The 14,505-nt window shown below is 39.4% G+C and overlaps 1 protein-coding gene and 2 long non-coding RNA genes across 8 annotated transcripts in view; 2 read left to right on the top strand and 1 right to left on the bottom strand.

The window, feature by feature from the left end:
• The window catches only part of LOC105829382 (QRFP-like peptide receptor), an 81,141-nt gene extending 70,885 nt beyond the window's left edge, over window positions 1-10,256 (bottom strand). The window contains exons 1-2 of one of the 5 annotated variants that reach the window (XM_036292145.1): window positions 9,100-9,404; window positions 434-566 (exon numbers count right to left, since the gene is read on the bottom strand). The gene's annotated coding sequence lies outside the window, so the exon portion shown is untranslated. Of the gene's footprint in view, window positions 1-433; window positions 567-8,931; window positions 9,405-9,993 lie in introns of those variants that run through there. The other 4 variants (XR_003626497.2, XM_028193277.2, XM_028193278.2 and 1 more) reach the window with 4 other exon arrangements.
• On the top strand, window positions 573-6,160 carry LOC105829384. Its single transcript, XR_004964653.1, has 2 exons — window positions 573-3,767; window positions 5,801-6,160. It is a non-coding gene; the product is annotated as an uncharacterized LOC105829384 (long non-coding RNA).
• Window positions 10,257-11,160: 904 nt separating the features above from the next.
• Window positions 11,161-12,924, top strand: LOC105829377. 2 transcript variants are annotated; one of them, XR_004964662.1, is made up of 4 exons: window positions 11,161-11,499; window positions 11,680-11,805; window positions 11,918-12,026; window positions 12,104-12,924. It is a non-coding gene; the product is annotated as an uncharacterized LOC105829377 (long non-coding RNA). The 2 variants fall into 2 exon arrangements; XR_004964661.1 differs by having other exon boundaries at window positions 11,904-12,026.
• The last annotated feature ends 1,581 nt before the right edge of the window (window positions 12,925-14,505 follow it).

The following is a 14,505-nucleotide window of genomic DNA, read 5'->3' as shown; positions in this document are numbered from 1 at the left end:
GAACATAAGTCTCGATCGGAATCGATTTGTGATGAATTTATTTCACATACACATACATCAACGTCGCAATAAAGATGTCTGATATTATTTCAATACTAATAACAGAATGTTTACCAAATACGTTTGCTTTCTGTTTTCGTAATATCGAAGGATTTTAATAAAATGCATTTGATTTATTTACTTATTAACTTGAAGTTTGTATTCATTAATAAAGGGAACAATTTTGCTAGGATAACACACTTTCTGCACGTTATGTTACCTTGTCTTGCATGTACGCACGATGAAACAACGCAGTTCGTTCTAAATACGAACAAAGGTACAAACTTTGTCCTATTTGCCGACTTAAATTGCTTCAGTGAAGCACGTGTTGTTAAATTACAGGTGAACTTTGATGTGTTTCCTAACTTAATGAAAAGTCCAATGATTCGCTCACCTCTTGATTTCGTGAAAAACTGTATGCAATTAGTGTACAGGTATACGCGTTACACTACGTATGCTCGATCTATTTTTTTTTCTATTTCTGTTCACTTAGAAACTGTAAACGGAACGAAGGACTCCGGTAATTGCTGATCGCAAAAAAATGCAGAATCGTTATTAAACATAGACAGGCGTGGCGATGAATCGAAGGAAATGATACGTACGAGAGTCGCGAAGGCAAACCAATGATGAAGGATTGAAAAAGCGTCATGGACAATTAGTCGAGCTTTCTAATACAATCGAAGAAGCGTTATCGAAAATCCGCGCGACAATTCCGTTAGCGAGGCTCTACGTGCTCGTCTCCCGCCATTGAGATTAATCCACCGATAACGAATCCCTACGTGAGAATCATTCGAAATGACCGAATTATTAGCGGGACGTGTCCTGCGTCGTTCGAAAGAAACGCTCGAGATTTTTTCTAGACGAAACCTATTTGAGATTCGATTAATCGAACGGAAATATTTTACTCCGCAGCAAGTTTACGTTATGTGTTCATCCCGATTTAGCTGAGTTAGCTTTGTCGTTCCCCAGTTTTACAGCATTTTTCATTTAACGATGAAATCGCAAAAGACCTTCCTCCCGAAAGCAATATGCTATATTTTTTTAATCCGTCGTAAATTCACCTGAGATCGTTCGAAGCGAATTCTTTTCCCAATTAATTTTTTAAGTAATTATAGAGCGCACCACTTGTTCCCTAACACCACGTATTTTTCAATAGATTACAGTGAAACCATAACTTAAAATTTCTCATCAGAATCCCGTTATAATTTTCTTCGACAGTTAAGAGAAAGAAAAAGAGAGATAGATTAATTAAACATTTATTGTTGTCCTAGAACATGCCTTCTAAGAATATACATATAAAAATTTTAAAAACAATAAATAAATAGGATAATGCAATTGAAATAAAGTACGGTACAATAAATTTAAAAAATCAATGAAATAAAAAAAAATAGAACTTAATAAAATAAATAAGAAAAAGAAATTTACATAGTGAAGAGCAACGAAACAAAGAGATAACAGAAAAGCACGAGAAAGAAACAAAGAAGATTAAAATAAAACAGAGAAAGAGAGGAATTTCCGCGTAAATAAACCGCGTAAAATGTGCGCAGATTGATATTTCGCCGCGATAATGTCGTCGTTGATTAAACGAAGCGTGAATCCCATATCACGCGTGCGTCGACGATGACGGGACGATTTTAATTGGCTGTCAGCCGCGCGCGATAGGTCGATAGATAGTAGCTTTGGCGTTCTAAAGACTACATAATATGTACAAGACGATTATACGCATACGCGCGTACACGTTTGAGCATAACGTGGAAGATATAGTTGGGCTCTCGTCGCGGTTACATATCGGTCGTCTCGTCCGCTTATTTCGGCCACGCTGATCTCTGTCATCGAGAGCGGCCGTCCTCCCGGGCCAGCTGGCAATGGGCCCGCGCAGCCCCGTTTCACCCTTTTCCGCCACGCGCGATGACGCAATCCGGTGCACGTGGAGCGAGCATTTTATTTTCGTAGCGATCGCACGTCCTCGCCACGCGCCGCGCTGCGCCGCGCCGGTCGGCAGCTGTTCGGCGGGAAAGCGTGCGTATGGGGGAGAAAAAAAACGCACGCGGAATCCTCTCGAATTTAGCTCCGATAAAGATCGAGATCCGTTCGAGCGAATGCTCGAAATAAATACACAGAAGTTTCACTGTTGACTCCGAAGTTTAATAACTTCTCCGCGTATCTCCTCGCCTTGAAGTACAAGCGAGTCTAACTTTGCGAAATTCCGACGTATCTCTGGGAAAAATAGTTTTCCCGAAATACGGTTATAAAAAACGATTATAACCCATTTCGGGGTTCATAATTAAATAATCAAATTATTTGGATAAGTAAAAATTATATTTGCGTAATTGGATATCAACTATATAATTGCCTTTAAATATTTTTAGAATTAGAAAAAATCGATTTCTCACGCGAATATGGTAATTACAGTGCTGGTATTTCTAAGATCACGTTTTGATCCAATTACCATGATATTCTTACCCTGTCACCTTATGTAAACTAAATAACGTATTACTGTCTCATTTCATTGTTCAATTGAGCAGACATTGATTAAAAAATAGAAAATGTACAAATCTCCTAGCAACCGCTAAGTAATGTCAATCATAATTTAACCGAAGAAAAGAAATCCCGGAGCAAATGTCTATTTTAGTAGATGTTCGATGCATTTTGCATCAGTCAACTGTTACGAGACGCGGCGGCGGAAGGGATTGAAAAACTGCGGCAAAAAGAGAAAGGATTTGCATGCAAATCGGTCCGCGCGTCTTTCTCGCGCCGATTCAATGGTATCTCGGTACACGTTTTTCATTCCCCAAGCGATTCGCGATTTATGTCGCACGGGGGACGCGTCCCTTCCACATCCTCCGGCAATAGCGAATAGAGATAAGCTTTCGCTCATCGCCACCTGATCGTCATTCGCGGAGATACCCGCGGTAACGCCGGTAGCGTCCGTGATTTATGCCCCTAAACAAGTAGCACGTGTATCCGGACGTGAATTTATATTTATAGGACGACGGAGCGCGTGAACGTGGCACTCGCGCGGCTTCGCGTGCGAGTACCTCGTCTACGAAGACAATCGATTTGCATTTAACAACGGAGGGGAGAAGAGGAGCAGGGAGAGAGGAAGGAAGACGTCTGAAGTGGCTGGCCTCTTCGCGAAATGCTAATTTCATTGTCCCGAGACGAGACTCTACAAGCAAGTCGATATACTGAAAGAAAGGCCATACTTTGGATGCAAAGATACTAAAAATGGCAACTCCCTAGGGCTAGTTCACCTTGTAAGTGTCTCGGTACTCGAACATCTTGTTTGCTCAAGTGGCTACTACTCGCCTCTTTATCGTCGATTATTCAGGATCTTATTCTCTTGTAAGTATATCAGTCTCGACAAACTGCTTGTCAATAAATATATATATCATCACTAGGTACCTCATTATTGCCATACTGTTTATTTGCTGAATTATCGTTTATTACGTCATTTTGCGACGCTAAAACTAAGCAAAGGTCAATCCCGTGAAAATGATAAAAATACCGATTACTAATGACGTTGTTACATAGGTATTCTTAAAATAACTTGGAAAATTGCCTGTCATCGGATAGACGACTTTTGAGAAGAGTAAAAATGACTTTAGTTCTATAATGGACCGAATCTCTGGGAATATACATTTAGTGTGGCGAGACTCTCGAACTGACTGCGGATAAAGTTTCTTTCCAAGTTTCTTTCATTCAAACAACTAAAGTCCAGCACATCGGTAAGAGAACACTGAATTTCTGACAATTTATTCAACTTATTACTGCTACTTATAATTATTAAAAGATATGCAGCAATCGTTTCTATTCTACAGAAATAATTTCGAATAAAGTTTTAAACAATTAAATTGTTTTGAGAAAAAAAAAACTTTTGAATACCATATGGAATGTAAATTAAAATATTCTCCAATAATTTTTACAAGGAATAAAATAATGGCAAGAAAATTAATTTGAGAAATAAGAAAGAAATTATTTATAACAAAGTTAAATTCAATATGGCGTAGTCGCATAATTGCGCTCGAGACATTTAAAATACTTGAAATGTCTAAGTAAATTTAATTCTAAAAATCCCAAAAATTGTCTTTTTATATCGTTAATAAACACGATATTTCGCGTACAATCTTAATAATGTTTCTGGATCGGAAAGGTCCTCTGCTAAGAAAAAAAAAATTTCTGAACCGTATCACGTTCCTTCTACAGATACGTTATTTTAAAGCGATTTCGCATGCAATGACGCACACTCGCCACAAAAATGGCATAAAGTGATATTAATGCAGGATCAATTTCTCCGTGCAAGACCCTCCCTGTCGTCGTCTATCGCGAGATCGAAAACGACACACCGGGGAGTATCCTTCGTTTGCTCTAATTTCACTTCCTGTCGGCCTCGCCGCGTGTATCGCGTCTATAGCTTTAAATCGGCTTATATCGGCGTACAAGTATTATATCACACATGCCCCATGTAAACTCATGCACCTATTTACGGGTCTGACATGAATAGCCTCCTCGCACACGCGTTCATTCGCGGTAGAACGAAAATAAGAATAAAAAAAACAGAAGGAGAAAAGAGAAACTGAAAAGAGAATTTCGCGCCAGAAAACGTCTTTCATAAGCGACCGGAAATCCCTCAATATATCTGTCTGCGGTAAAATATAAATGTTTTAAAAGAAAAATATCGAGGCGGAATAACTTTTTTTCGTGAAACTTGAATACATGATCATTCAAAAGGAAAACGGGATATTTGTATTGAGTTTCTTCCAGCGAGGCATGAAAATTTTTCGAGAGGAAACATTTCACGTTTCACATTATTATGTATTCGAAGCAAAAATTTCCCGCGATAATTATATCATCTGGTTAATATCATGTTGCATGGTAATTTCCACTGACGCACTCGGCGCTCAAAAATCATTCTAATTGTATTTTCCCAAGGTTAAAAATTTTAATGGTAATTGTACCCTGTTATTCAAAACGTAAAACATACCGTTTTCTAGGATATGTGGACTCATGCATAGTCATGTGCATTGCATTTTCGTTTTATTTATATTCTCTCAAAGCGGTTTTTCTTTAATGCGTCCTAAAATCTTTTCTTGCAGTTTTTCAAAGATACTAACAATTGTGTGTACTGTGAATTTATTCGCAAAGAAACATAATTGCGCGCGAGATGCATTTAGAATACTTAAATTTTAATGCTTATATTAAATAAATTTAATCCTAAAAATCCTTTTCTCCTAGCCGTTAATGCATATAATAACGTGATATTTCACGTGATTTTCTTAATATTTCTTAAGATTTCTTGCAACTCGATTAATTTTAGATATAACTTCTTGTCACCTGTCCGTTTTAACACAGATTAATCTTAATATACATACAGTATAAATTTTATATAAGTCTCTTATGTATAAAAATTTATAATTTTATAACAAAAATCTTAAAAAGAGATACGGACAATAAAGTTATTAAAATAATTCCTTAAAAAAAACTTTGACGTTTAACTGCTACGCAGTTGTTAACACAAAACTTTCAAGTGTGATAACGAATACAATATAATGCGATAAAAGCACGCGAAATCTGAAGACTGTACAACTGCAGCAATAAAGTTTCCGCGAAATTTATTATGTGGCCAAACTAGCGACTCGGCAGCAATGTACGAGCGACCATTATTATGATTTGTTGTCTCGCGTAACGATGTACTTGAATCGCGTACTATATGATCCTTACTCCGCGAGCTCTTTTCACGTCTTTTCCTTTTTTTTTTCAGAAAATAGCCCATAACTACCTGACGCCGCCGTGGAAAAACATCACGAGAAAACGAGCCGGAATTAAATCGATATTAAAGATTATTTCTTATGGGATACGCTTTCCCGTCGTACGTGTCGCTGCCCAGGCGATCCGAATTAAAAAGTTTGCTAGAAAGACTATAGCGAGGAAGACCTGGGAATTCTGCAGCTGGACAACAACGGAATGAGGGATACTTAGATCTATTCTTGACCATCTCTCCGCGGTCGTGAGGCGATTGCGTCGAGCGAGAGCTCGCAATGTGCCGAGTATCATGCCCGTTTCACCATGTCACTCCGGGCAATTCGTGTCCCTTCTTGAATAAAATGTTATTAACCACTTAGTCCAATTCATTTAATCCACTAAGCGAATTTGGACGACTTCCGCAGCGTCCTCTTTTCTTTGCTGCGACGTTCGTCCACGGTTACGACAGGTGAAAAAGTCTCTTCAATCAGAAATTGATAGTAAAACGAAACGTTACAAGAAATTAGAACGACATTACGGAACTTAAACGGCGAAAGGAGAGGAGGGCGACGTGAAATTCTCGAGTTCATTAAGCGACTACAATGCGAAGCATTTTATTGAGAGGCCAAACGTTAAAAGGTGAGTCAAGATGGACTTGCCTCGAAGATGGACGGATGGAGCAACAATGAGGCCGCGAGATAAATGAGAACCCGAGGGCTTCGAAATGATCCCCGATGGAACCCTTTCAACTTTACGAGGCGGATCTAAAGTGCTCTCGAATTTCGAACAAAGCATAGGAGGATTAAGTAGCAGCGCCACGTCTACCGTTCGCAGGCGTTTGATATTCATAGATATTCCCGGCGAACGATCCGATTCTCTCGATTGCCGGAGATCAACCTGGTATTTGTGGAAGCGCGCCGCTTAACACTTTGATGAGCGCGCAATTAACATTTGCCGGCCGGGCTTAATATTTATCATTTAATCGTTAGACTTTTCGGAGAGCAAATGTTTAACTTTATTCTATTGCTCGCTGTTCGCGCGGACAGACTTTTCTTGCCGTTACACGTTTCGAAGTTTTTCCCTCGTTACGGATACGGCGTTCTTTTTCGCGATACCTCGCAACCCGCGTTAAAATATTGAGATATGCAAATAGAAGTGAAGGCAAACGGCTCTCGCGTAGGCGGAGGCGGAAAAAGCGTTCGCTCGAACGTAAAAGCGCACGAAGCGAGGGTACACTCCACGTCTCGTGCACACGATTCGCGAGTTTCCTCCCTCCGAGGGAGGTCATTGCTGCGTATTTTATATTTTCTCCGGTAAATAATGGTAAGAGGGAATCTCCGTTCCGCTTTCAAACATTATTCGCCCATACCTCTCCCCCTCCTTCAGTCCCGGAGGACTCAAATTCAGATTTCATGATTCGCACAGAATAAAGTGTAGTTGTCTCGATTAATCTTCAATGCTCATACGCACGCCGAAGTAGATATGCGGAATATATTTAGGATATTTTAACTCGATCAATCTTCCATCATAAACATTTCACTGAGAGCAAACAATAGTTGCAATATATTTCTTATAATTCATAATCATTTCTTATATATTTCGTTGTTTTAACTATGCAAATTATAATTATTAGTTATTACTATGTAAATAGTAATCAAATGTTTAACATTCATATTTATTATAATTGTAATTGCATTTGTATAAAAATATTCATTTTATTTTTACTCTTGATATTTTGCTATATTGATATTTAAAATTGTTATCACTTGTAGTAAAAGTTTTTTAATAGAAAACTATAACACAAATTCATTATTACTAACATTTTAACAGTAATAATTGTAAAAACAAAGCTCACATAAATACAATTTTATTAAGCTCTTATAGTCAGAACTAAACATTTTTCTCTCAGGGTGTTCTAAATAGAATGACATATTTTTTCATTAACGTAATGTTTATAAAAAACAAATTTAACCTTTTAAATGTAATTCTTCTAAGTTTAAGATCATCTTAAATTTAAGTCAACGTATCTTATAGTTTATTTTTTCATAGACCACATAACTACGTTAATAAAAATATACTATTTAAAAAAAATTAAAATAACAAGTTTGAAAAAATGCTTTCACACAACATTTACCCTTTGGACACTTTTCCCTTTATGAAAAACAACCAAGATATGCTAAATGATTAAATTATAGGAAACATTCTGCACATATTTACGTCATAGATGTTAAATGAGAATACACTTCTAGACCTGTACACTCCACGATTCTGCACTTTATCCAGAAAAAATGAATCTCTCTACGCGAGCCAAGTTGCAAAGAAGTAAACACGTCAGAGAAGATGAACGAACGACGACCGTTTGTCGTCAATTTGTACTACAGTTCAAATATTACTATGTTGAAGAAGTAGCGTACATTAATTTTACGTACCATTTCGCAACGTGGAGCGTACAAGTTGCTAAGAAAAAATTTGATAGAAGAAAGATTTCGAGAAAAAGTCATGCTCTAAGGATATTCCAATCAAATATTATAATATTTCTCCTAAACGATAAAGCCCTTTTTATCACATAAAAATGCAAAAATCTGTTTTTAATCGAAAGAGATATAATTCGATCCGGCTTCACGTAATCAAGAATGACAGTATTAACTTCATCCCGAAGTAGTGAGCCAATTACGGAAATTGCGGCGTGAATTATTTGCGCGAAGAATCTGTCCTCGGGCACTCTGGAAAAATGCAAAAGAAGAATCTTGGCAGATTTACGGAATCAACAGGTACGCGTGATACAAAAATTCAATAAAGTAAGGATGTATAACGCGATTAAACCATCGTCGCGCTCGTCGTGAAACGGAAGACCCGCGGCATTAAAAATAAAGTACCCGTGGATACCCGTGGAAGAACGGGAAAAGCTTTCACCGGTTTTAAAAATGTACGAGACGGCAAAGAGACCAAAATCCCGGAGAAGGCGGAAGAGCGAAGGGGAAAGGAAGTAAAAGAGAAGTTCTGATTGAAAGCTGATTTCGTCGAGGCGAATAAAGAGGCGTTAATGACGGAGACGCGCAAGGCGATATCATTCTCAATACGTGGCGCATAGAGAGGGAGGATGGTCGTTCATCACGAATGTTTAATTCATCACGGACGATCTCGTATTACATCGTCATACAGTTCCCGGGCGCGTGCAGATACCGCGCCGGGCGGTGATGCGCCGACAGTAAACACTATCGGCAGTCGGCTTGCGTATTAATTAATTGACCGAAGCCAAAGTGCGCCTGGGGGCGAATTCGAATGCTAAATTCGCATGGGAGAGAAAGAGAGCGGTACCTTCGCTTCCGGCCGAAGTCGCTCCCGTTGCTCGCACTCGACGCGTCGTCAATCTCTGTTTCACACGGAGCGAGAGATCGCGCGCGTCGAATCTAAAACTCGTCGCGAACTTCGTCGATGTTGTGCAACTCGCGAATTCCGTCGCGACGGGGAAAAAAAGAGGGAAGAGAGAAAGAGAGAGTGAGAGAGGGGAGAGAGAGAGGATTTCACTTTCGCGTGTCGCGCGAGAAAATTGGCCCGGTCGCGGGCGGGGTGACACGACTCATCTAGGCGCCGATTGTAAACTGGAAACGGAGCGCGTCGCGCGAACGAACGAACTGCCCGCCAAGCCGAGCGCCGGCGGACGCGGCCGAACACGGCCGAGGAAAAGCCGCGAAAAACGCTACACCGACGCGCGCGAAGCGCTCGCGGCGTAGATCAAGTCGCTTCTCGAACGTTCCGTTCACTCGGAGGGGCGTTTAAGAAGCGCGGAATGCGAATGACGATGCGTTTATTTGAAATCTAACAAGCGTAAAATAAAACGCGGATAACTGAAAGGAAACTTTGATTGACTTCGACGCGGACGATATAGCTCGTCATAATTGGATGTTTAGAAGAAACATCAAACGTAGATTCTTGCGCATTTGTCACGATTTCGATCTCTCTACTCAAAAATAACAACTACGAGAAATAGGTCAAATTTACTGTAATTCATACAATTATTCTACGTACTCCGTTTCTATACCTCTGTCTTGATAGCTACGGTAAATCCGTTTTGATTCGATTGACGAAATATCACCGAATCAATTAACACTTACATTTCAAATAATTAGTAATTATGTTGTAAATACCTAATTATGTCGAAAATCAAAATCGACGCAGCTAATTGTAATGAGATCCGAAATATGTGCATACCTGACTGGCGATCGACGTGTAATTGCACTTCGGAGAGGAGAGGAATCCGATGGAACATGGCGTCCGCCGTCGATTTCCTTTGCGGTGCACAGAAACGGATCGTCGATACCGAGATCGCGGATCGATATCACGACTGATCACGTAACACATAACGGGCGCGACTCGCGAGGGATGACGATCGTGCTAAATTTTCGTGCGATAATCACGTCTGAACGGTAAAACGGTCGCGAGAAATACAGTGCGTGAATATCCGAACGCAGTACATTTAACCACCGTTTAACCGATTATATTCAAAAAGACAGTGCTACCAACTAGCAAAATGTTAACGGTGACTCAACAGAAAAAAGTTTGCAACTGCTGCAAAATTCTTCAATGTGATTGGCTCTTGCCCTGAGTTCCTATTGGACCTAATCGAATGAAACTAATCTTGGACGTGTCGGGCCGCAGTCATGGTAACGCCATCTCTCGAGGACGCCGTGAACGAACCGGGATCGCAAGATAACGGACGCAGCAGCGAGACAGATGATGGCTCTGTTCTTTTTAACTGCACTGCTGCACTGATGCAATAAGTTAGAATGAGAAACAATATATTTGTTTTATTCTAATGTATTGCACTAGTGCAGTAATGCGGCGACAAAGAACAGGCATATGTTTTTTTTAACTGTATTGCTATACTGATGCAATAAGTTAGAATGAGACAAATATATCTCATAATATATATGTATCTGTCATTCTTAACTTATTGCACCAGTGCAGGAGTACCTTATAACAAAAAAAAGAATAGGCCTTATAACAAGGTATATTTTTTCTCATTTTACCTCATTGCACCGATGCAACGGTGCAATTAAAAAGACGACGAGAGGTGTTAAACAGCTCGCGCCTTAGGTAACCCTCGATACGCTGTGATACGCCCTCTGACAAAATGAACATAAAGTACATAGCCAATAACCGATTCTCAACTGTTTTGTCAACCCTTTGTGTCATCTCTCGCACCAGAAAGGAACCTAAGAGCGATCATCGCGTCGATAAGTGTTTTCATCCATCAGCGCCTCTATGTGCACAAAATGTACACGTTGAACTATGTAGTCAAATATCTATGAATCCCGTAGGTAATGTGCATAACTTTTTGGGTCTCTTCTATGCTATAATAGAGGCGCTGATGGATGAAAACACCTAAAACGACATGACAATCGCTCTTCTCAGGTTCCTCTCTGTTAAATTATTTAAATCGACAAACCGAGAAATAAGCTTTAAATTTTAATAGACAATTGCGATGCACGATTAACGACACTGTTCGATCCGGAAGTACCTAACTTCAGGCAAAGTAAACGAGTCTTCCGCGTTCGCAGAGTTCGCCTGGCACAATCCGCACAAACAGTGAGCAACGAACGAGGAACGTCGTCGGGATAAACAGCAAACAGTCGTACAGTATTGTGGAATATCACGCGGAACACGAGGGTTATCGGTGTGGCTACTGCAAGAGCTCTACCACGAATTTCAGTCACGGTGAGCACGAAAATATCTGTCCTCCCAATCGCCGAGACACCTCGTTTCGCGAGAGAGAATCTCGAATATTTTCACGTCGCTCTGAAACGCGCCACGTTATCTCGTGAAAAATTGTTGAGAAGCGAGCCGAAACTCTGACTAAGTTTGAATCTGACACAAATCATTATTTTTCGTACGCAGGTATGTGGGCGCACACGTTGACGATGCAAAACTATCAAAGTTTGATTGACAGGGATTGGAGACGGAACGATGTTATTGTTATAAACCCACGATGAATCAGATCTGCTATCCTCAGTATATCATTAGGTAATATTATCGACTCCCAAGTTTTAAAGAGAAATGATTTTGCACTTTGAGTGAGAGTAATTAAAGTGACACATTAATAACATGAATAATCATTTTAGATGCTAAATTTTAGGATATCAAAGTCTTAAAAAAAAGTCTAAAACACATGACTAAATTTTTGAAAAATGAATTGACGAATCATAGTTCTGAAGGTACAAGTGAAGATCAACAAGATAATAAAGGTAAAATTTTTAGAATTTTGATCTATGTTTATAATTTATGTAAGATATATAATTCACCAGCTCTATAATATTTATAGATATAAGCAATGAAGAGGCATTAAACTATCCTAAGCATTTGACAAAAGCGCAGAAAGATAAATCTCAGACTGATGTTACGTCCGTCGATAATGAAGTCTGTGGAAGAATATTCATTAATTCAGTAAAAATGGAAATTCAGAAAAATTTGACTTCTGCATTGAGTAGCGATCAAGCGCAGTTAACAAATTCCAACAGCAAAAATACCTTGCATGTTAGAAGTGAGATCACCGAAGTTGAAAATTTATTAATAGTTGTAAATATTTGTTAAATAATGCTATTATTAAGCTGGCTCTATATTAAAGATTTAATGTTTAATTATATGGCTCTATATTAAAGATTAATTGTTTAATTACGTTGCAACCACGAAATTGAATCATATCATTTTTCTGTTTCTATTTTACTCGATTTTGATCTGATTATAAACTAATTGCAATGAGTTTACGTGTATCTTATTACAATAGTTATTTTCTTCTTCGTCCGAATAGAGATTGTTATTAAGTTATTTATTTTTGTAAATTGAGATTGGTTCGAACTGCCTCAATGAGCTTCGAATACTTAAAGATTTCGAAAGAATCTTATGAGCTTTACAAAAAGTATCAGAACACGGTACATGGTTGTTTGAGAAACTCACAGAGCAATTTTCTAAGTCATATTGTTTAAAATCTATCGTATTTGAGTAAAACTATCCCTACTTTCGATTAGTTTAAATTACACATTTTTTATTGTCAGAATGTTAAAGTTTTCTAAGTTTTGCATTGTAATTACAAGAGCAAAATGTATTGGATATTTGGTATTAGAAATATAAAATTTCAAAATATAAGCTTTTACTTTTCTTTACATTATGAAATTATTGCTCTATCTACGAGATCTATTCAGCATTAGAAAAATACGCCTTACCATTGGAATTAATTTCTTATTTCTTGTTTCAGTATTAAAAGATTCTAATATGCTATTGCAATTATTTTTATTTAAAGCGTTACGAATATTAATGAAAAATCAAGTATTTAATTAATCAATCAACTTGATGATATTTTTCTTTTAAAATAGAGCAATATTTTATCTCGCATCACGTTTATCACATAACATTTTGTTTCACATATACATAATATAAATTCAAATAATTGATTTGATAAAAATTCACTCACCGATTGCTGTCGCTGCTCCTGCTGCTGCTGCTGATGCTGATGCTGCTGCTGCTGCTGCTACTGCTACATTCCTTTTCTGGTTTTGATTCTGAAAACGTGATAAATATTATTTCTAAACTCAAACACAAAAGCAGGTAAAGAAATGTATCACTTGAAAAAATAGTATATTTAATACCGAGTCGCTTGATTCATGGATGCCGCTTTCTGCTGACATCATCCTGCTTTTCTCGAACCGCACATTAATAACGATCGCCCGATACCTTATTCGACACTCCCGATATTACGAATAATATATCACACACGAGTAAAACGTAAACTACGCGCGAGAATTTCACTTGGCGCGACCGTTACGTTTGAAAAAGTGAAAAGGACGGCTCGTCTGATTGGCGGCGAAAATCAACCTGGCACGAAAGTGGCGTGACGTCACGTAACTTCATGGAAACACAGGCCGAGGAAAACCGTTTGAATGAAAATTACGCGCCGATGTACAACGAAACGGAGACAAATTCACTTCGAGAATTTCGTATGCTCGCACGACAACTAGTAGCACTTTAATTGGCACTCGCGATATTCTACCGAACGTATCCTTTTCACACTTTAGGCCGAAGGCAGAGAACGAGACGTAGGTGTCGCAGTCGTAGTCGTAGGAAAAACGTAAGTCGTACATGTAGTATACTATTCTAGACTCTAGAATAGTAGTATATTACGACTTACGTTTTCTCTGCCTTACCCTACGACTACGAATACGACATCTAGAGACACGTAGAGACACGCACGGAGTCGACGGAGCGTCTGACCGGCGCTGGAGAGGCGTACGTGACGACTGGAGCGCGGAGCAACGGAGCAACATGGCGGCAGCGGCGCAGGCGCGGCGAGTCAACAAGTCGGTCGCCTAGCAACGCCGAGTCGCGCCGACTAGCGCCGAGTCCCGCCGAGTCTGCCTGCCAGCGGTCACGTACGCTATGTTACCTCGCGTTCCAGCGCCGGTCGGACGTTCCTGGAGTCCGTGCGTGTCTCGTGTGTTCAGATTCGAATTGTGCGCAGGTACGGTGTAGTGTTGAGAGTGCCGTGGCGCTAACAAACGATACGCGAGCCATGTGAGATCGTAGCAGAGGTCGTATTCATGTGTAAAGCGCGGCATCGTGCGTTTGCCTTCGGTTTAGTTTGAGTAAAGTGTCGCGTGCGTGTTCGAGCAAAGTGTTTCTCGAAGGAAATACGTTCGGTAGAATATCGCGAACGCCAGTTAAGTGCAGTGC

This window comes from Monomorium pharaonis, chromosome 9 (genome assembly GCF_013373865.1).
Source record: "Monomorium pharaonis isolate MP-MQ-018 chromosome 9, ASM1337386v2, whole genome shotgun sequence".
Classification (NCBI taxonomy): domain Eukaryota; kingdom Metazoa; phylum Arthropoda; class Insecta; order Hymenoptera; family Formicidae; genus Monomorium; species Monomorium pharaonis.
This window is presented reverse-complemented; position numbering and strand designations above follow the sequence as displayed.